We start from the raw sequence: 20925 nt of genomic DNA on the forward strand, positions 1-20925 counted from the left end.
TGAAATAATGAGATGTTGCATATAAACACTTGGCAAACTTTTTAGTGCTATAGAAATACTTATTATTATTAATATTATCATTACCCTACAGTAAACCAGGTCTCTAGTCTGGTGACAACTTCATTCCCTAAGGCTCATAATGCACGCCTACCTTCCTCAAGTAACATTTATAGAATAACAATGTCCCAGGGGTACAATTTTACCAAAACGGGAAAAGTAAAATATACACTTTGAAATTTAATCTGCATTATTAATTCTTTTTTCATGTTTAGACAATTAACAAAACAATGCTTTGTAGATTAGATACACTAAAAATTTAATAACTGGTCAAGCTGATTAGAGCTGGCTCTAGTACACTCTTGAATATGATGAATACAGAAAAGCATGGAAAGGTTTACATAAACCTTACATAAACTTATGCATACTCAAGTAAGCAGAGCCAGAAAATGTACCCAATGGATAAAACAATGGAAAGAACATAAACCACAAAACAATAAAAAACAGAATGTTATAAAATTATTAAAAAAAAAACACTTGTTCCCAAATTTCTTTGCAGAAGTGAGAAGCCTACATGTGTGAAATATTTTATATAACATGAGAATTTTTTAATATATCGATCACTTTTGCTTATTTTTTTTCTATTTTTTGTAAGAAATGGCTCTCTGGGGTGGGGGAAGAAAAGCGTTGCATTCAGGGAAAATTAGAAGAAGGAAAGCAAAAAGAAAAAAAAAAAAAAAAAGATAATTCAACAAATAAAATGTACCAGAATTGAAACTCTTCCCCACAACCATTCACATATAACTGTGATCCATAAAAATCTAAGAACAAAATACTTAACAGATGTTACTAAACCAAACATTCATCATTTCCAAATCTCATGGAATGAAAAGCTTTCAAAATATAGAGATCTAGCAGAAGAAATTAAAGCCAAGTGGCAAGAGGATGAGTTATATTATCATCTTGTTATTCAAATAATACTCAGAATGCATTTAGGAATCCAGAGAAGATGAACTTATTTCATAATATTTAATCAACTACAAAAAGCAGTTATTTTATTTACCGGTCCAAAGGACACTATAAGCAAATAGTAAGTGATTTGTTCTAGAACTGTTCCTATCCAAATTCCATTAAATGGTTGGAGAAGAATAAGATAATAACATTAATGATCTCATTATCATGCAGAAGATACTTAAGACATCAATAGCTTCAGTGTTGGTTTGGGAAAAATACAAAATTTGGAAATTTTTCACAGTTGCTTTGAAGACAGCAATTCCTCTTCACAGAAGCAAAGTTCTTATTCCTGGGAATCATTATAAAAACAATGTTCACCCTAAGTGTGCACTATGTCATAGAAACAATTAACAGTCAGGGAGACAATTATTTCACATGGAAAAGTCTGCGTACTAATTTGGATTCTTGGTCCAGGAATACTTGGTTCACTTGCTGCACCCCCTCCCTTCCCCACCCCCTTGGGTCTTACCTCGATTGGCCACTGGGGGCTCCCAGAGTTAACTAGTGATTATTTCCTTATTTTTCAGCTGCTCCATTTGAAACCCTTAGTCATTTTTTGCTGAGGGCAGAAGGAGTAAGCTAAATTTAAAGCATTTCAAAAAATCCATTTTCTCTTCCTTATTCCAATACACAGAATACTTTGGGGGGGGGAGGTTATGGAGGGGGGAGTTGAATGCCTGGAAAACAACTCTTCATCCCTCAGGCTCAGATAACTGACAGTCAGCCAAGTGGAACTGGACCAAGCTCTCTAAAAGGAATAAACTGTGTGAGCTTGGTTCCCTTGGGAACCTCCTGAAAGAAAATAAGATGTCTATCGCACAGATTCTCCCACAGAGCAATGAAAGAAAGAAGAGTTTGCTTTGGGATTAGGGGATTTTTGCAGGAACACCTAAGAATGGCTTTTCTTTCTTTCTTTCTTTCTTCTTCTTTTTTTTTTTTTTTAGCAAGGAAGATGAGCCAATCCTGAGTACAACTCTGAATCATCACAGCAACAGTCCTTCCATATGCTTCCATCACCAGCAAAAACAACTTGCAATTCTTTCCTCCCATCCTCTCCCACTTGTTCCCAGAGGGACAGAGCAAAGTTCAGGTCTTCTCTAAGTGGTGATATGGGGCAAAGGAAAGAACTTGGGACTTGTAGTGAGAAGACTCGGTTTAAGCTGATAGAAACTGTTTTAAGGATGTGTGAGAAATGCTGAAAAGTTGGGTTTCCAGAGTGTTGCAAGCTTCTAGGTAGAGTGGGATAGTGGGTACCACTGAATGTTAAGGAAGGTTAAACAGACCAATTAAGTGATCAATAAAAGCTTTGAGCTAGCAAGAAATCAGAGGGCTAGGAAGGCACAGGTGGATTCAGCGAATCAGAAAGAAAACCACAAACTTAAGATAATGGCTGATCCAGCCAAAACTAATTGGGGTCAGTGATCTGACTTGACCAAATCACTACTGCACCTGCTTAATAGGCTAACTGATTATTAAACAACACTGTAGGAAGAGTTTTCCACCATTTTTTTAAAACATGAGATACATGATGAGGGAGGGGGATATGTTTATATATTTAAGGGGAAGCCTGTCTAGGTGTATCAGAAAGATTGTAACCCAAAAGAAATGGACCAATCTGTTCTTTGAAGAGAGGGGCTGCACCAAACTAGCAAGTATAAAGCTTCTCCCACTTCTGAGCTCAAGGCTCCTTCTTTGCCTTTGAAAGAGGCCTGTTTCTGGCCAGAAAAGTTGACGATTCCTTAAGATTCTTCTTCAATAAATTGTCTTCGATATCTGATTTTCAGTGTCAAGAGAATATTTCTAACATGGAATAAGATTCCATTGGTAAATTACTCAGTACTACATAAGGGGATTTTTTAACACTACCATGTGCTAAGCACCTCAAAATGCCTAAGCAAAAATAGGTGCTTTGCAAAAGAAAAGATAACTGCAACTAGAAACTACACAATTCTCCTCACCTGTCATTCATACCAGTAACTTTGAGTTTGGGGTGTGAATTTATATGTATATATTTATATATGCTTATATATGTGTGAATTACATAAGCATATATATTTGTGTATGCATACATATATTTTAGTGTACATGCTTGTACATAAGTAGTATATGTTTATAATGTAGTATACATAACTAAACTATGCATTGCATGCACAGATACATTGTATGTGTTCCTATATACACTTTCATACATATGCATTTTAAATATTATATATATCTTTATATATATGTATGAATATAATATATATTATATATACACACACACATACACACTAGGTAATAGGGAGCTATTTATAATTAAAGTGGCCCTATAGTGTGGCAGAAACATCTTATCCAATAATGGGTTCCAAGAACAAGACAAATTTGACATATCTTGAGGAAGTATGTGTCCTGTTCATTTGCCATAGTCAGCAATTTAGTTCTTCCATTTTTCCTCCAGATAAATTCATATGCCAGAGGTTGGAAACCATTAGCTAATTAGATGTTTTTAAATGAATAAAATTAAATTGCCCAAATAAAGAATGAATAAGACATATTCATTCATAAAAATAGAAAATAAAGAGAATACCAGAAAATATTATTCATATTTATATACAAATTAATAGAGGAAATAGACAAATTAACAAAAGAGGACATAGTGATTTCAAACTCAACCTCAGAAAAAGAAATCACACAAATCATTAATGATTACAAAAAGTAAAAATTTCTGGCTTATATGTATTTACAAATAAATTCTACCAAACAAAGAGCCTATGCAACTCTATAAATTATTTTCAATAAAGAGCAAAAACCCTATCAAACTCTTCTTGAGAAAAATAGGAACTTGATAAACCATGAAGGAATAAAATAATGATTTTATTTTTTTTAACTAGGAAACACTGATAGTTTTAAAATAACATTTTATTAGAGCGATTACAGTAGCACATCCAGAAAAAGAACTATTCATTATGATCAAGCTGGATTTTTACCAAGGAAGTGAAGACAGTTCTTAGGAAATAGTGTAGGAAAGTTGATGGCGTCCTAGAAAGTGAGTCAGAAAAATATGAGTGCAAATGGGAAATTGATTTAACTGAGAGCCCCAGTTTTACCATGTGTAAAATAAAGAAAAAAGTCATTCTAGCATTTACCTCACAGAATTATTATATGTTTTAAATCAGATCATATGTGTAAAGCATTTTGGAGACTTTGAAATATTATATAAATGTGAATTCTTACTACCTAATATTAGAAAAACAATTGATGACTCATTAAACATAGCACATCAAATTTAGTCATATATGATCCATATATATGTTTGTATTATATGTATATGTGTTTGGTATTATGCTTGTATCCTATATTATTTGATACATGTACATATGTATCTGTTTCATATTTGTATCTTATTGTTTGTTACATATGTGTATATGGTATATTTGTATCTATATTGTGTGCATGTGGAAACTCAGTCCTTTAGAAATATTTAATTTAAAAAGAGGGAAAAAGCCCCACATGTGCAAAAATATTTGTAGCAACTCTTTTTGGTGGCAAGATGGATACCCATCAATTGAGAAATGTCTGAATAAATTGTGCATGAATGTAACGGAATACTACTGTTCAATAAGAAATGATACAGGCTGATTTCAGGAAAGCCTGGAAAGATTTACATGAATGGATGCTGAGTGAAGTGAGCAGGACCAATAGAACATTGTACACAGTAGCAACAACATTGTACAATGATCAATTATGATAAATTTAGCTCTTCTCAGCAAAACCGTGAGCCAAGATAATGCCAATAGTTTTGAAACGGAAAATGCCATCCCCATACAGAGAAAGAACTATAAAAATTGAATGTAGATCAAAGCATACCATTTTTATTTTTTGTTGTTTTTTTCTTTCTCATGCCTTTTGCTTTTATTTTTTTTTGCCAACATGACTAATATGGAAATATATTTTAAATGATTGTATATATGTAACCTATATCAGATTGCTTGCTGTCTTGGGAAGGAGGGAAGAAAAGGAGGCAAGGAGAAAGTCTGGAATTCAAAATCTTACAAAAATGAATATTCAAGATTATCTTTACAAGTAATTGGAAAAAATAAAATACTATTAAGTATAAAAAAATTTAAAGCAAAGTTTTCTCAATGGGATACATATGTGCATGTACATGTATGAATATATATGTACATATATGTCCATATGTATTGAATATCAACCTCATCAGAAATATTGACTTCAAAGATATTGTTCCTTGTTGGCCCTTCTTTACCTATGTCTTTTTTATTCATGTAAAAACTTTTAAATTATTATGGATTATATTCTTTATGATCATCCGTCTCCCTTATTTGGCTAAGAATTCACTTCACCATGAAAGTGCTTCTCTTCTAATATTTTAAAGCATATAAACATTATTATTAAATTCATGTATCCATTTTGAGTCTATTGTGGCATATGGGGGAAAATGTTGGCAAAATCAAGGGGAGATCTTATTTTAGAGATGGAGATCTAAGCATGTTTATAGGGGAAAGGAAACTACAGATAAGAAAAAACTGAAAATTAAGGAGAGATTCCAGTAGAGAGGGGAAGAATATTTCTTATGAGTAGAATCCATTTCATTTTTGCCTTCATACTTCCATGAATTAATAAAATGCCTGGCTTGGAGAAATAGAGCTAACTTATAGATTGAGTGCTGATGGATTGATTGATAGGACCAAGGACAAAGTAGAAGAATCAGTGTTTGTAAGGAGAAGAGTTACCTCTTTCTTGGATACTGGAGCAAAGGAGGGAAGAGTAAATAGGAATGTTGAGTAGGTAAAAGTTTTAAGATATTAATTTGTAGAGAAGAGGGAATGCCTGATATTATATACTTTCCAGAAAGCTGAGGCTATCTAAGTCCATCTGGTTTAAAAAGAACAAAAAGGAGAAAATAGGTATCTCAGGCAGAGAAGATGTGTTTAATAACAAATTCTCAGGGCAATAGGATAGACATTCAGATAAAAGTATTGGACTACAGAAATGAACCTAATAAGAGATGAGACAACATAAATTTGTAGTAGACCTATTCAGCACAGTTCTGTGACTCCTCCATTTAAATATGGGAAAAGCTAAGAAATCAAAGTAGAAGCAGTCCAGGGTAGTGGCAAAGAAATTGATTAAACTAGAAAGCCACCATGACAGAAGTAAGGAGAGAGACCACAAAGCAAAACTAGGACTCATTTCCTACTCAAGTGATCAGTCAACAGAACAAAGTACTCAAGGATAAAGGATGGTGAGATTGAACTAGTTAATTGCTAGGTCAATGTTTTGAAGGGAAGAAAATTAGAAAAGGTGGGGGGAGGGACTGGGAAGGCAGGGAGACAGCTAGCTAAAACAATGGATAACATTGGGCTTTAAGGAGGGAAGAGGGAAAAGGAGAGTTCATATCCTGCCTCAGTACTTGCTATGTGACACTAGGCAAATCTTAACTTCTCTGTCTCAGCTTCCTCATATGTAATATGGGGACAATAATAGTACCTCCCTCCCAAGGTTTTTGTGACAATCAAATCAGATAACATATTGTGTGGGTCAGAAACCATTAATAAAACAACTGGATAGATCTCTAGAAGCAAAGCAAAGTTTATTTACATTCTCAAGAACGGGTGTCCCACTAATCGAGCAGACAATCGAAGGGAGAAGGCATCGTAGGGGGTAGGGTCGGCGCTTTTATCCCTGACGCAAATTCCCCCTCCCACCACTGACCCTCATCCTTATTGGCTGAGGATCTTACATTCTAAACGCGGGAACTATCCAAGAAATTGAACTTGGCCAACAAGTACATAGTTGCCCATATTTGGCTGAAATTGGGAGGATGACAAGAAGGGGACTTAAGTATGCCCTTAGGGGGCTAACAGGGAGGGGATAGCAGGAAGACTTTAAGTATGTCCTTAAGATAGCAGGGAGGAGACACTTTGCAGGGAGGAGACACTAAGTATGCCCTTGACCTTAAAGTCCTTCAGGCCTATTCAAACTTTGAAATAGATGAAGCCTTACTCGATTTTCACAACTGTCTTGAAAGATCTCATTTTATCTCATTCAATATTATAATAGCATTTTAAATGATTGTTACTATTTACGGTGGTTAGGGTAGAAAACAGGATGAGATAAAAAGAAATTAGTGTTAGATAGGAAGGAAGAGGAGAATAAGGGAGAGAGAAGAAAGGAGACATAGAAGGAAAAGAGGAAGAGAGAAAAGGAAGAGGGAAGGAAGGGATGTGGTAAGCAGCTAATGGAAAAGGCAAGGAAAGGAAGGGAGGAGGAGAAAAGGAAATAAAGGGAAGGAGAAAAAAGTGAAGAGGAAAAGGAAGAAAGGAGAGAGGAGAAGGGAAGGGAGAAAGGAAGGAGGGAAGAGGGGAGAGAAAAGGAAGAAAAGAGAAAGGAAGGGGGGAGGGAGACAAGTAGGAGGAAAAGGGGAACAGAAGAAACATGGAAAGAGAAGAGGAGGTAAAAGAGGAAGAGAAGAAGGAGGGGAGGGAGGAAAAAAGAGGGAGGAGAGCCAGCTTGTCAGAGGCACCATGATGCATCATCCATTCTGTTCCAAAAAAGAGGCCGAACTCCAGAGGGTGCATCTTTTTGAGATCTGGCCATCATACCAGTCTTGGAACACAGGGCTTCCCAGACGAGCAGCCACCACCTACGGGACAGGGCAGACGTTGCTTCTTTCTCTGCTCTCTCCTTGATTTTCTACCTGTCAGCAACTGGGAAAACCAACAAGACAAGAAACAACAGGCTGCGGGCTGAGGTGACTACTTTCCCAGAGAGGAGACTGGTGGAGCAGGGGAGGGTGTGCATTAGGATGCTAGTCCCCTACAATCATTCCCTTCTTCTCCCCCTCTCCTACGCGGGAAGCCCTCTAGCCCCAGGCTGCCAATGGCCTAATTAGGCTACTTCCTTTTCCCAGATTTCTTTCTAATACCTTCCTCCCTTCTTTCTCCTGGTCCAATAACCTCCTTCTGCTGCTTCTCCCAGAATCACAAACCTCCATTTTTCTTCTTCTTCCTCCTCCTCCTCCTCCTCCTGGTATTCCTCCCTCTTCTTCCCTTTCTTCCTCTTCCTCCCTACCTCACAGGCAAATGAGAAGTTATAAGGATCAAGAAAATAACACATAATCCATCCTTCCTGGTTATCTTCCTCCACCTTCTCCCCCCGGATATTCCTTTTTACATCTACTCTTACCTTATTACTCCTCCTTTCTCCTCCAACTCTTCCTTCCTCCTAATGTTTCTACCTTGGACCTGAAGTCAGGAAATTCTCAGTTCAAATCTGGCCTCAGACACTTACCTATCTCTATGTCCCTCTTTGCCTCAATTTTTTCATCTGGAACATGGGGGAAATCCGTGAGGATAAAATGAAATCATATTTTTAAAGAGCTTTGCAAACTTCAAAATGTTAAGTAAATAATGGCTATTAATATTATTCTCCTCTTTATTCCTCCTAATCCTCTTCTCTGCTTTTCCTCCTCCATCCTCTTGATCTTCTTCTTCCCCCAGATCTTCCTTCTCCTTCTTATTCCCCCTCCTCTTCCCTGTTCTTTTCTCCTTCCTACTTACTCTTCCCTTCTCTCTTCATCTGGTCTTCTGCTCTTTTCTCTCCACCTTTCTTCCATTGTCCTAAGTCTCTCCCTACCCTTTTCCTCTTCCTCATCTTCCTTTCCCCCCTTCCTCCTCCCTCCAGCATCTTTCTTCATCCGCTTTTTTGTCTTATCTTGGTCTTTCTCCCTCCTCCTCTTCACCCTTCTGGTCTTTATCCTTTTCTCTCTCCTCCTTCTTTTTTTCTAAGGAGACTTGCTAGCTGATCAACTAATTCATTAGGCAGTGCTTGGGTGATAAGGAAGCCCTGTGCCAGCTCTAGGAGCTGCCAACCTTTGGGCTAGAGTTTGGAAGGAAGAAGGCAGGCAGGTACTGGGCTTGGCTCTTTGGGGATCAGCGTCCAGGAGAGCTGGATACTATTCAGGGCTGACTTTGCCCCTCTCTTTGACCTTCCCAAGGTCACTTTCTGGGAAACAGAAACTGGGCATCCTGGGAGACCAAGGAGTTTCTGGTCACAAGGGTAACCTAGAAACTGTTTGTCTTTTGATCTGTTAAATAGTTATAGCTCCAAGTCCTAACATTTTACCAGGAAGAAGTAGGAGCTAGGAACAGATGGAGGTGGGGAGGGGGGCGGTATGCAGCTGACTGGAAGCTGCTGCTATCCCAGGACCAGGGAAGGGACTCAGAAGCCTCAGGCAAAAGCGGCTGGATCCTCCTAAAGACCATGGCTCTGTGAGTGTCTCTGGCAGCCACAATTTTCCCTGTTTGGTTTCTCCACTTTAAGACTTGGAAGCCTTTAACTTCTCTTTATTTATTTGTTCACTCTCAGGATCTCTCCAGAGTTTGGCTGTGCCTTCTGATTGGGCCATCCCCCTTCATTTGCAAGTAGCTTTGTGTCATGTACCCGCTGGGGGCAGGGCAGCAGGGCCACTGGCAGAAGCAGGAAACACCAGCTTCTTAGAAAGAGTGCCACCAGAGATAGGAGGAGGTTGCAAGGAAGGTTGGGGCCAGTGTTTGATGTGACTGATCTCCATTCATTTGCAAAGGGAGCTGTGGAGGAGATTCAGAATAGGAGGTAATTTTTTTAATTATTATTTTCTTTGTTTACCAAAAACTTTGCATGACTTAATATCTAAAGTGTCATTTGGCCCCTATGGATTGGATATTATTTCCCCTTACTCATAAGGGACATTCAGAGCAATGCATTGTGAGGGAGAGCACTATGATTCTCAACAATCCAATTGAGGTAATGATGGGAATGGAAAATATGGATGCACTAACACTGCCTTTGTATAATTGGTTTGCAGCAGATCCCCAAATATATTTGGTTTAATATTCAAATGACTGAATTTTCTGGTTTGTCACAGGCTGGCCAAAAAAGAGGAGGCAGACTGAGGCTGGTAGGTGATAAAGAAAACCTGCCTTGAGATTAAAAAGGGGTTCTCTTTAATATCCAGGATAGATCTTAGCCTTGTTCCTGGTTATCCCAAAGGACTGAATATAGATGCAGTCTAAAGGGATCTATTATCCAAGTTTTTTTCTTTTGAACAGTGGGTGAGATAGACAGGGAAAATATATTTAACTAGTAATATAAGATGTTCAATAATGAATGAGATTTTTAGTTTATTAACTTCATTTTCCTTTCTAAACTTTATCAGTAATAGAAAGTACTTTATTTTGGTTCTGACCTGCCATTTCAATCAATGTAGGGAAATTCCTGTGTGGAGATTCCCTTCATCTAAGCAGATAATTTTTTAAAATCTTCCCAGAGAACTGGGAAATTAAATCATTTACTTAAGGTCACACAGTTTGTACATGTCAGAGGCAGAATCTGAAAGTAGGCATTTCTGGCTCCATAGCAAGACCACCATCTACTATACTAAATGGTTTCTCCCTATTTAAAATAAATGCAGAAAAATCTTATTATTATAAGCTCTATAAATTCTGAAAAGGAATCCCACTGTGGGTAAGAGCAAAGTGTTATCTTTAAACTTTCTATAAATGTACAGTTTGCCAAGCTAAGCCATACTCCAGAAAAGCTACCTATGGAAAGAGATGTTTGACCTGCTCAATAGAACAAACTAATTCCAAGGACATTTATCGTCTTAAGAGACTTGACATCTCTACTATGAAGCTTTTTTCTTTTAGCAAATACTATCAGTTCTATACTGGAAAGTTATAAAATTACATTTTTAAAAAAATTAAACATCAATTTTTTCCACTCATTCTCATTAGCTCTTGTACCTACAATTAATAAGTTAACTTCTACTATCTGCCTAAAAGGATAAGATCCAAAGAGCTGAAAATATAGGAAAAGATGTATGCATACCCCTATACACATATACATAAATGAATATATACAATATTATAATTATAATGTTCAAAATGCTACATATAGAGAAAAGCATTATTCCAGATATTTGATGGTGATAGATGGTATAGTGGTTAAAATACTGACCTGGATTCTAGTCCCAGCTCAAAACTGACTCAATGAATGACTTCCCTAAGACTCAGTTTCCTCATCTGTAAAGTGGCAATCAAAAGTTCCTAGTGTCCTTAATCCTTTTGGATATCTGATGAAGTCTAGGACCCCTTCTCTGACTAATGATGTTAAAATAGATGACAAAGGAAATCATTTTTATTGAAATAAAGATGCCATTTTTCTTATAAACTTCACTAAATCCTTAAAATCTATCCACGGATCCATTGGAAGTCAGTAGACCTCAGGTTAAAAACTCCCAATGATTCCCAAAGTCTCCCCTCGCTCTAACTGCCCAAATGGTCTATATAATCAGTGTTTTGCACAATGCACTGATTTGAATTCTGAATCTTGAGTGTTTGTGAATGCTACAGCATACTTTTAAGTGAATATGTCAGTCACTTAAAAAACATTCCATCTTCCTTTGATTGGGTATTATGTATTAGTGTCTTAATTATTCAGAATTTATCAAATCCAACAGCTCTCATCCTAAAACTGCCTCTTGGCCCTCACATTGCCACCAGCCTTTACTTTCCCTTACTGTTAAATTTCAATTATGTGTGGTCTATTTGCTCCCAGTACTTTCTTGCCAATTTACTCATCAATCTATAATCTGCTTTCCTTCCATACAATTCCACTGATACTGTTCCCTTTAAGGTCACCAATGGTTTAAACTACAAAACCATTGACCTCTTCTTAGTCCTCTCTTCCTTGGCTTTTTCTGCAGCTTTGGATGACGATCACACCCCCTCTCTTCCCCCCTTCCCCTCTACACTTCCCTCTCCCCCCAGTTCTCTTCCCTGATATTTTCTGACTACTATACCCTAACTGATCTTTCCTTGACTTTTAGAATCCTGATGCTTTCTAACACTCTTAATTGAAAGTTTCACCTTGGGCTTTTCCAAGAATATTATTATTTTTTCTTTTTCCTCCTAACCTTAAGTGTTTGGGGCAGATAAGTAGGTTGCCAGATCTCCCAGGCTAGAGTTAGGAAGATCTGAGTTAAATCAGATACTTGGTAACTTTGTAACCCTGGGCATGCCTCCTTTTCCTCATCTGTAAAATGACCTGGAGAAGGAAATACTAAACTACTCCAGTATTCTAACTAAGCACATCGTAAATGGGGTTGTGAAGAATCAAGTACAATTCAAGTGGCTGAATGACAATCCTTAAATGGGGACATCCACTAACAAGTAGTAAATGTGGATAAGAGATCTGGATAAGAGGCAACCTACATTAATAGAGGAGAGAGAGCAACCCAGTAGATGAGATCACAAGTTTATTATAATGTTGTTATTGTATATGCAGATTTTAATTTAAATTCTTACTTTTTTCTCATCATTTTAATTTTATAATTCAAATATTATGAAGAAAGGCAAAGTACTAAATGGAAAGTTTTAATGGAAAAGATTAAAAATTGTGGAGAGACAATTAAATTTTCACTGTGAGCATTTATACGGCAAATCAGAAAGTTATAAATCAGGGCTTGATTGTTTTGTCAATTGTCTAGATTTAAGAAAGTGTTAATAATGCAAATTAAATTTGAAATTGTGTGCATCCATTTTTTCCCCTGGAGACCCTGCTGGTTAAATATATGCCAGCACACCACTTCACGAACATTACTTGAGCTCAGCAGAAATGTAGTGTGGAAGGCTCAAACAACAAAGCCATCATCTTATTCTGTCTAATAATAATAACAGTAGTAGCAATACTAATAACTGGCATATATAAAGCTCTTCAAAGTTTACAAAATCCTTTATGTCCATTATCTCATATCTTCTGATATCTAGAATCTTCTCTCTTATTTGTGACCCAGTCATTTTGGCTGCTTCTTTCGGGGATTCATTTTCCTCATCTGTAAAAGAAAGGGGGTAGATTGACTACTAAGATCACTTTTAGTTATAGTTAATGATGATTTACTATCTACAGAATCTTGACTAGTGTCATTTAAGGTCTCCGTGCTTCATTTGGGGGGAGGGATTCCGTAGCTGAAAAATGAGGGATCCTTCTAATAGCCATCGCTGTTGTTCAGTCATTTCCTGACTCCATTTGGGATTTTCTTGGCAAAGATACTAGAGAGATTTGCTATTTCCTTTTCTAATTCATTTTTTTATAGATGAGGAACTGAGCCAAAGTTAGGTGACTTATCGAGGGACCATAGCTATTAAGTATCTGAGGCTAGATTTGAACATCCTGACTTCAGGCTTGACGCTCTATTCATTGTTCTAATTAGCTGCCTTCTACTAGTCATAGAATTTTACTTTTTGCATATTTATTTTTTGCAAGCTCATTCCCATCAATTTCTCTACTACTAATAAAATGCTAACAAAATTATTTTCTGGATCCTCTTTGATTTTACAAGTCAGGCTAAAGAAATCAATTCATTCGATAACAGACTAAAAGAGAAATCAACTCAGCTATAATTTTATCTTTCAGCAAAAGAGTAAATAGTCATAAATTTAGTGTTGGTAGCTACTAGAAGGCATATATAGTGATTGGTTGGAACATTATTGTGCTTTAAGAAATAATGAGCACAATGATCTCAGAAAAACCTGGAAAGACTTATCTGCACCAATAACAGAGGGAAGTGAGCAAAATCAGGAGAACATTGTACAATATTGCTATCACTTTGTGCAATGGACAACTGTGAATGTCTTTCAGCAAAAGCGATCTAAGACAATCCCAAAAGACTCATCATAAAAAACATTATGTCTCAGAAAAAGAAGTGATGATGTCTGAATACAAACCAAAGCATACTATTTTTCACTTTCTTTACTTTTTTTTTTTTGGTTCAGATTTTCTCTTACAAAATGACTAATGTGGACATCTGTTTTACAGGTTTGCACTAGTATAACTTATATCAGTTTGGTTACCATCTTAGGGAGAGAAGAGAAGAGATAGGGAAGGATAGAATTTGAAACTGAAGTTTTTTTAATGTTAAAAATTGCTTTTACATTTAATTGAGGAAAAAATAAAATATTACTTTTAAAAAGAAGCCATCTCAGGCCAAACACCTTATTTTATGGAATAAGAAACTGAGGCTAATGGGATTGGAGCGTGGCCACGGCCCCAAGGGACAGTACTCATCTGAGGCAGGATTTGAACTTTTATTCTGACTCCAACGCCAGTGTTTTTTATTGTACCACTTCTTAATATGATTTCCCCATAATGAAGCAGGCTGATGTGGAAATTTGTTCACATGTGTCCTGCAGGAGCTTACCAAGCTCAAGGAGGAGAGCTAATGTGGTGGGTGGAGAGGAACAAAAAATGAAACGAGTATAGAAATACAGAGAAATAGGTCCCATCAGATAAAGGCAAAACCCGAAACCCAAGTGCTCTGTTTTCAGGGAGCAGCAGGGAATCATTTCCATAGCAGCCAAACCTGATATTTCATAAACTCTTGAGTTGGGAAATCAGCAGAAGTACTAGATGAACTTAGCAGAAGATAAAACCTTTCTGTAATAGGTGTTCCTTGAGAAAAGTCAAGGGACCCAAGTAAGCGGTGGCCTGAGAAGCTGATAAATCCCCAGAAGGGTGTGCATTGTTGATCTTCCTAAGCCCTCATTTCCCTGAATAGAAATATGGCATTTTCTTTTGGTCTCTTTCTTCCTAGAGAATCAGTTTCTCATCTACCAGCCCAGTTATTCCACTAAAACATAGGTCAAATACATGAAAAGATAGTTTTCAACATTCATGTTTGTAAAATTTTGTTTTCTAATTTTTTTCCCTCCCTCTCTTACTTTCTTCTGTACCAAGATAGCAAACAATTCGATATAGGTTAAACATGAGCAATCAACAGGTCAATTTTTCAAGAATCTTTCTAAGAGAGATCAGATGTTTAATAATTCCTTCAATTTAAATCTACAGATTTTCAAAAGCAGAATTTGAATATGGATTTTCCTTTGTGATCTTGATTTTTCCTTTCCATCTTACTGAACAATAAATTTCCATGGATACAGTAAAAGTTAGAAATGGAAATTTTCTTGATTGTTACTCATTTTCATATTACCGTACACATTTGTCACAAATAAATACACATACACAAAGTGGACGATAGAAAGATTCTTTCACAATTACTCAAATAAATTCAGCTGCACAGATCTAGAAATCATATCCTTCAAGGGAAAGATGAAGGAACAGCACCATTCCAATTCTTCTTCCACTTTGACCCATCTGTCTGAAAATTTCCCAAAAGTCAAGCTTCTTTTCTCTCCACCCTTTATTTAATATCTTCCTTGGCATACTCTTTTGGCTAGGTGAGTTTGAGAAAGATTCTAATTTTCCTTAACATCTGTCTAACATTTTCCCTTCCCTGTGATATCTAGTTCAAATATGTCAAAAGAGGATAAGAAAAACAGAAATTATAAAGCCAAAACTTCACAATAGCATATCCAAGAGTGATAGATTTTTATCTGGACAATGTTGGTATCTTTCAGTACAGAAACTTCATCATATCTTATGGCAAGTTGGCTTTATTTTGTTTTCATTTAAAATGTTTATTAATATCTCACTATGTGCCAAGTATTGTGCTAGGAAGTTATAAAGATAAGTAAGATGCAGCAGTACTCTTCAGAATGCATAATATACTAGAGGAGGTGATATTATTTTCACCTGGGAAGACCAGAGAAAACTTGGCAAAGAAGGTTTAGCCTTGAAGGGTAGGTAGAGCTCTTTAACAGGTGCAAGGAGGAGGGCATTCCAAAGAGAGGAATAAAAGTCAAGAAAGACCTGTTCTAGGGAGAGTGAAATCAGTTTCACTTCTTTGGAGATGCTCCATAAATAGGAATGCTATTTCATTCAAATCATTGAAATGTCCATGAGACCAACAAGGGTTGAAAGCCATTAATGGATATGAATTAGAAATTGAGTTGGAAACCATTTTAAAATGAAAAACAAAGGAGATTATTATGACATTATCTATCACTTAAAAATTGTATGGTTTCCAAATCTATGTCCCCAGTTTTTTGACTCTACCCTGAACTCTGGTCCTGTTTTCTCTAGTGCTCTTGAATTATCCACAAATGTAATCCCACCTTCTCTCTTAAAATGTTTTGGCTGGATCCAGATCTGCTCAGAGAACTTGGTTTCAAACTCTATCTCTCTTTATAGATTTCAACCAAATCACTGTAACCTTAAAATCAATTTGGTCAAATTCCAACTCATAAGTTTCTTACTTAGTACTTCTAAAACTTAATAGTAAATTAGTTAGTTAGTTACAAATATACTTCTTACTCCAAACATTCTTGTTGATGTTGCATGGGGAAGTTACTTGGCATTGAGAAGACCAGAGTTTAAATTCTACTTCTAACATTTACAACCTTTGTGATTCTGAAGGAGTCACTTAATCTCATTGAGCCTCACTTTCCTGATTTGTAAAATAACGGAGTTGGAATCAAGGGTACCTGAGGATCAATCCAGTTTTTCAGCCTGGATCCCATGATCCCAAAGTCCAACCACACCTACTCCCCCCAAATAAAATAGCTCCCCTTTCTTATAAGCTCATTCCCATCAATTTCTCTACTACTAATGATAAACTATCTCTGTCAGACCAGTAAACTTGGAGTCTTTCATGTAAAATAGCCAATTCCACTGTGGTCTGTACTGATCAAACCATTTCTAGAGAAATAAGGAGGGAAGAAGAGAGGAGAGACACAGAGAGATAGTGAGAGACAGACAAGGAAAAAGTCAGAGACAGATAGAGGGAGGGACAGAATATATATATACACCCACACACATATGTGTGTGTGTGTGTGTGTGTGTGTGAATACACACGCACACATTCATATATGTGTGTCCCTCTATATACATATATATTTCTACAGGTCTATAAATACTGACACATATTTAAGCTTTAACACATGAAACGAACTTTTTGGAACACTTTATATATGTAGGTATCTTTTTTTTTTAAATATCATCTTCATTTCTGAATCAATTCTCCCTTGGCAACCCAGCAAGTCATCCCTTTTAACAAAAAGAGAGAGAGAGAGAGAGAGAGAGAGAGAGAGAGAGAGAGAGAGAGAGAGAGAGAGAGAGAGAGAGAGAGATTGGAAAAAGTCCAGCAAAAGAAACTTATCAACTATATCTGATATCTCTGATATTCAAAGCTCTTCATAATATGATCTCTCTCCCCCACCTTTCCAGTCTTTTCTTACCTTAAACCACCCCTGCCTTCTACCTATGACTTAGTGACAATTTTCTCCTTTCTGTTTCTCACACAAGAAATTTCCTCTCCTGATGAGACGTTTTTAGGGGCTGTTTTCCATGTCTAGAATTTTCTCTACTCATCTTTCTCTCTTGTTCTTCTGTTGATTATCTCCAATTTATTATAGGTGGCTTGTTTGTACATAGTGATTTGCCTGTTGTCTCTCCCATTGGACTGTAGGGTCCTTGAGAGCAGATCTTTTGCCTTTTTCTGTATCCTCAACACTTGGCATAACGCCTGGCTCATAGTAGCTTTCATAGCATAAACATTAATATTTATTGACAGATAATGATATTTCCCATTTATAGTCTCCTGCAAATATGCAGCAGAGAGATTCTGATCTAGAACAGGAAAAAACATGCCCAGTCCAAGACTCTATAATTTTACAGACATGAAAACTTAGTACTAGGGAGGTTAAGTGATTGGCACAAAATCACATGTAATAAATATCAGAGATGGAATCTGAAATTAAGTATCCTGACAACAAGGGAGGAACATGTGTTCTTTCTCAGCTTTTTTCTGGAGTATAAGCATCACATTTTAAGAGGGACACTGACAGATTAGCATCTAAAGGAGAACCACCAGGATAGTGAACAGGTCTGACAAATCTTTTTTCACTTATAGCAACCCCATTATTTTATTTTTTATTCATTTTGAACTTAAATATAGAAGACCCCAAAACAAAACATTTCCATGTATGCAGTGCAACTTAAGTAAATATAAAACCATGTTTCCATTTCAATTGTTTAAAAGAAAATTGTGATGAATACTATGCATTATTTTCAAAGCTACCTTGCTTTTTTGTGCTTCTTTCTAACTTTTCTTTTGTTCTCTGCTATGCACTTTTTTCTCCCTCCCTTCCCAAAGTCTTTCCATAGAAAGTTGAAAACCAGAGAAAATTTAGCCAATAGGAGGGAGAAAAACTAAATAGAAACAAGCATTGTCTTCAAAGGATTGGCAAGTGGTAAGGAAATAGACCACTTCTATGGTATTCCAGAAGATAAAACTTGATGCAATGGGTCAAAATAACAAAGGTCCACTTTGGATCAAAATAAGGAAGTTCTTTCTAATGAACAGAACAGTACAATATGTACAACAGGCTACCATGGGAGGAAATCTAATAACTTATATTTAAGTAGCATTGTATGATTTACCCAAGTCTTTTCACACATGTTTTTATCTAACACTGACAATAACCCTGGGGGGTAGACAGGTAGTTAATACCTTCATTTGCCTGATCAGATGGCTGGCTCAGGAATATGTGGTGGGACAGGATTTGCAATCAACCTTCAGTTTCTTAGTTCAGGATTCTCTTTCCTGCTATACACGTTCCTTTTCCCCCAAGATACCTAATCAAGGGCTTAGATGATCTTGTATTTGGCGACACAACAGATAGGTTTCCTCACTGCTTAGATTGTTGAATTATAGAATCTTTACTATCTTTTTTTTTTTTTGAAAGTTTTCTGATTTTCTTTTAACTCCAGTGAGCTAAGGATTTGCTAAACCTTGCCACCTCTTTCACCTCTCTTTTCATTTCAATGACTTTTGCCATAGTTTTACACCAAGTCCTTGTTATCTTAAGCCTGGATTTTTTCTTAATCTGATCAAAATAATGTCTGATCCAAAATGGATGAGACATTTACTATCTGTGTGACCCTGGGCAAGTCATTTATCCCTGTTTGTCTCAGTTGACTTATATGTAGAATGAGTTGGAGAAGGAAATGGCAAACCAGTCCTATATTTTTGCCAAGAACACCCCAAAAAGAATCACAGAGTTGGGCATGACTGAAAATGACTAAACAACAAACAACAAGTCAAGCTCCTTAAGGGCAGTTGATGTCTCATTGTTGTATTCCCTTGTATAGATCTGGTATACAACAGGTGCTTAATAAATGCTTATTTTCTTGCCTAGTGGCTGTAGTATCTTTATCTTCATTCTTTTCTCTACCTCGATTGTTTTCCCTTCTCCTCTCTATTTAACCAAATCCTATCTATTCTTTGCAGTTTCATATACTTTGTCAAAGTTTCTCTGATCACTCAAGTGATCACTCATCTATTCTATTCTTTTTCTGTACCATTTCAAAAAGTCATTTCTATTCACTTTTTAATTATTTAACATTTCTTAGCCTTGGATCTCTCCCTGCAAGATTATATAGGCTGTTTGTGGTCAGGAACAAATTTATTATTTTGTTTCCTTTCAGGCTTCTAGCTAAGTATATAGAAGACACAAATGTCTATTCATCAGGTACATATTTGCCTATGATTTAATTGGTCTGGATACACCCTGTAATAAACCAAGCATAGTCTCTTATACATAAATATTTGTTTTTCAAGGAAATCAAATCACTCCTTGTCTTAATAGATAATCTTCATGAGTTTCTGTGGTCAAAAATAAGTTTTTACCAACTGTGAATGACGTGGCTCTTCTCAATACAATGATCCAAGACAATCCCAAGGGACTCAATGAAAAAATATTATCTGTGATGTCTGAATACAGATCAAAGCATATTATCTTTCTTTCTTTCTATTGGAGTTTTCTTCTACAAAATGACTAACATGGAAATGTTTTACAAAATTATTAACGTATAAACTACACAGAGCTTCTTCCCCCTCAGGGAGAGGGTAGAAGAGAAAAGAAGGAATACAATTTGGAATTCAAAACTTAAAAAACAATTAAATTATTTTACATGTAATTGAGGGGAAATAAAATATTATGGGAGAGGGGAGGAGAAGTAATTGTTCACCTACTGGGCAACATTCAAGCTTCCCTGAGATTACTAGTTTAGAATTTAAAAATCTATCTTCAGGCCCCATTCTAAAAGCTTTCTAGATAAGTAGAACCTGTTCCAGCTTACATTCCAATAGCATAGCCTTCAAGAATCCTATATCAAACCCAAGCCACAATGAAGCATCAGTGTAGAAAGATACAGTGAGAGAGCCCAAGGTTTGGAAGAAGACTCAGTGTCACTCCAATCTCAGTCACTTAACTAAGCTATGGGACCTGATGCTAAACACCGTATCTGAATGTCAGCTTCCTTACGCATAGGACTAGATCCAAGCTTCTTATTTTTTTTTTTAAATAACTTTTTATTGATAGAACCCATGTCAGGGTAATTTTTTACAGCATTATCCCTTGCATTCACTTCTGTTCCGATTTTTCCCCTCACTCCCTCTACCCCCTCCCCAAGATGGCAAGCAGTCCTTTACATGCTGAATAGGTTACAGTATATCCTAGATACAATATGTGTGTGTGGAACCGAACAGTTTTCTTGTTACACAGGGAGAATTGAATTCAGAAGGTATAAATAATCCGGGAAGAAAAACAAAAATGTAAGCAGTTTATATTCATTTCCCAGTGTTCTTTCTTTGGGTGTAGCTGCTTCTGTCCATCCTTGTAGATCCAAGCTTCTTAAAATGTGGGTTGCAACTCCATATGAATTCTGATAACAATGTGGGAGTTGTGAAATTATGATTTACTATCTGTAAATTTGTATATACCTATTTTCTATACCTACATATCTGGAGTCACCTAAAAAGGTTAAAAGGGGTCATGAGTGGGAAAAATCTGGAAGCTCTGGACCAAATAACTATTAAGGACCTTTCCAATTCTAAGTCTATAATGATATGATCCTAAATGTTTAATAGAATATGATAAGTAGATTTTTTTTCCTGAGTTAATTGGGATTAAG

The 20925-nt window shown here is 36.4% G+C and overlaps 1 protein-coding gene and 1 long non-coding RNA gene across 4 annotated transcripts in view; one reads left to right on the forward strand and one right to left on the reverse strand.

Annotated features, from left to right (window-relative positions):
• BBOX1 (gamma-butyrobetaine hydroxylase 1) overlaps positions 1–20925 on the forward strand; it is a 105429-nt gene that overhangs the window by 17353 nt on the left and 67151 nt on the right. The window contains exons 1-2 of one of the 3 annotated variants that reach the window (XM_051964232.1): positions 9163–9284; positions 9382–9627. The exons of 1 other annotated variant lie outside the window; for it this stretch is intronic. The gene's annotated coding sequence lies outside the window, so the exon portion shown is untranslated. Of the gene's footprint in view, positions 1–9162; positions 9285–9381; positions 9628–20925 lie in introns of those variants that run through there. One more of the 3 variants, XM_051964231.1, reaches the window with a different exon arrangement.
• The window catches only part of LOC127539845 (uncharacterized), a 105709-nt gene continuing 97081 nt past the window's right edge, over positions 12298–20925 (reverse strand). The window contains exon 2 of the long non-coding RNA XR_007948036.1: positions 12298–12886. This is a non-coding gene — a long non-coding RNA (uncharacterized LOC127539845). The remainder of the gene's footprint in view (positions 12887–20925) is intronic.

This window comes from Antechinus flavipes, chromosome 6 (assembly GCF_016432865.1).
Source record: "Antechinus flavipes isolate AdamAnt ecotype Samford, QLD, Australia chromosome 6, AdamAnt_v2, whole genome shotgun sequence".
NCBI lineage: Eukaryota > Metazoa > Chordata > Mammalia > Dasyuromorphia > Dasyuridae > Antechinus > Antechinus flavipes.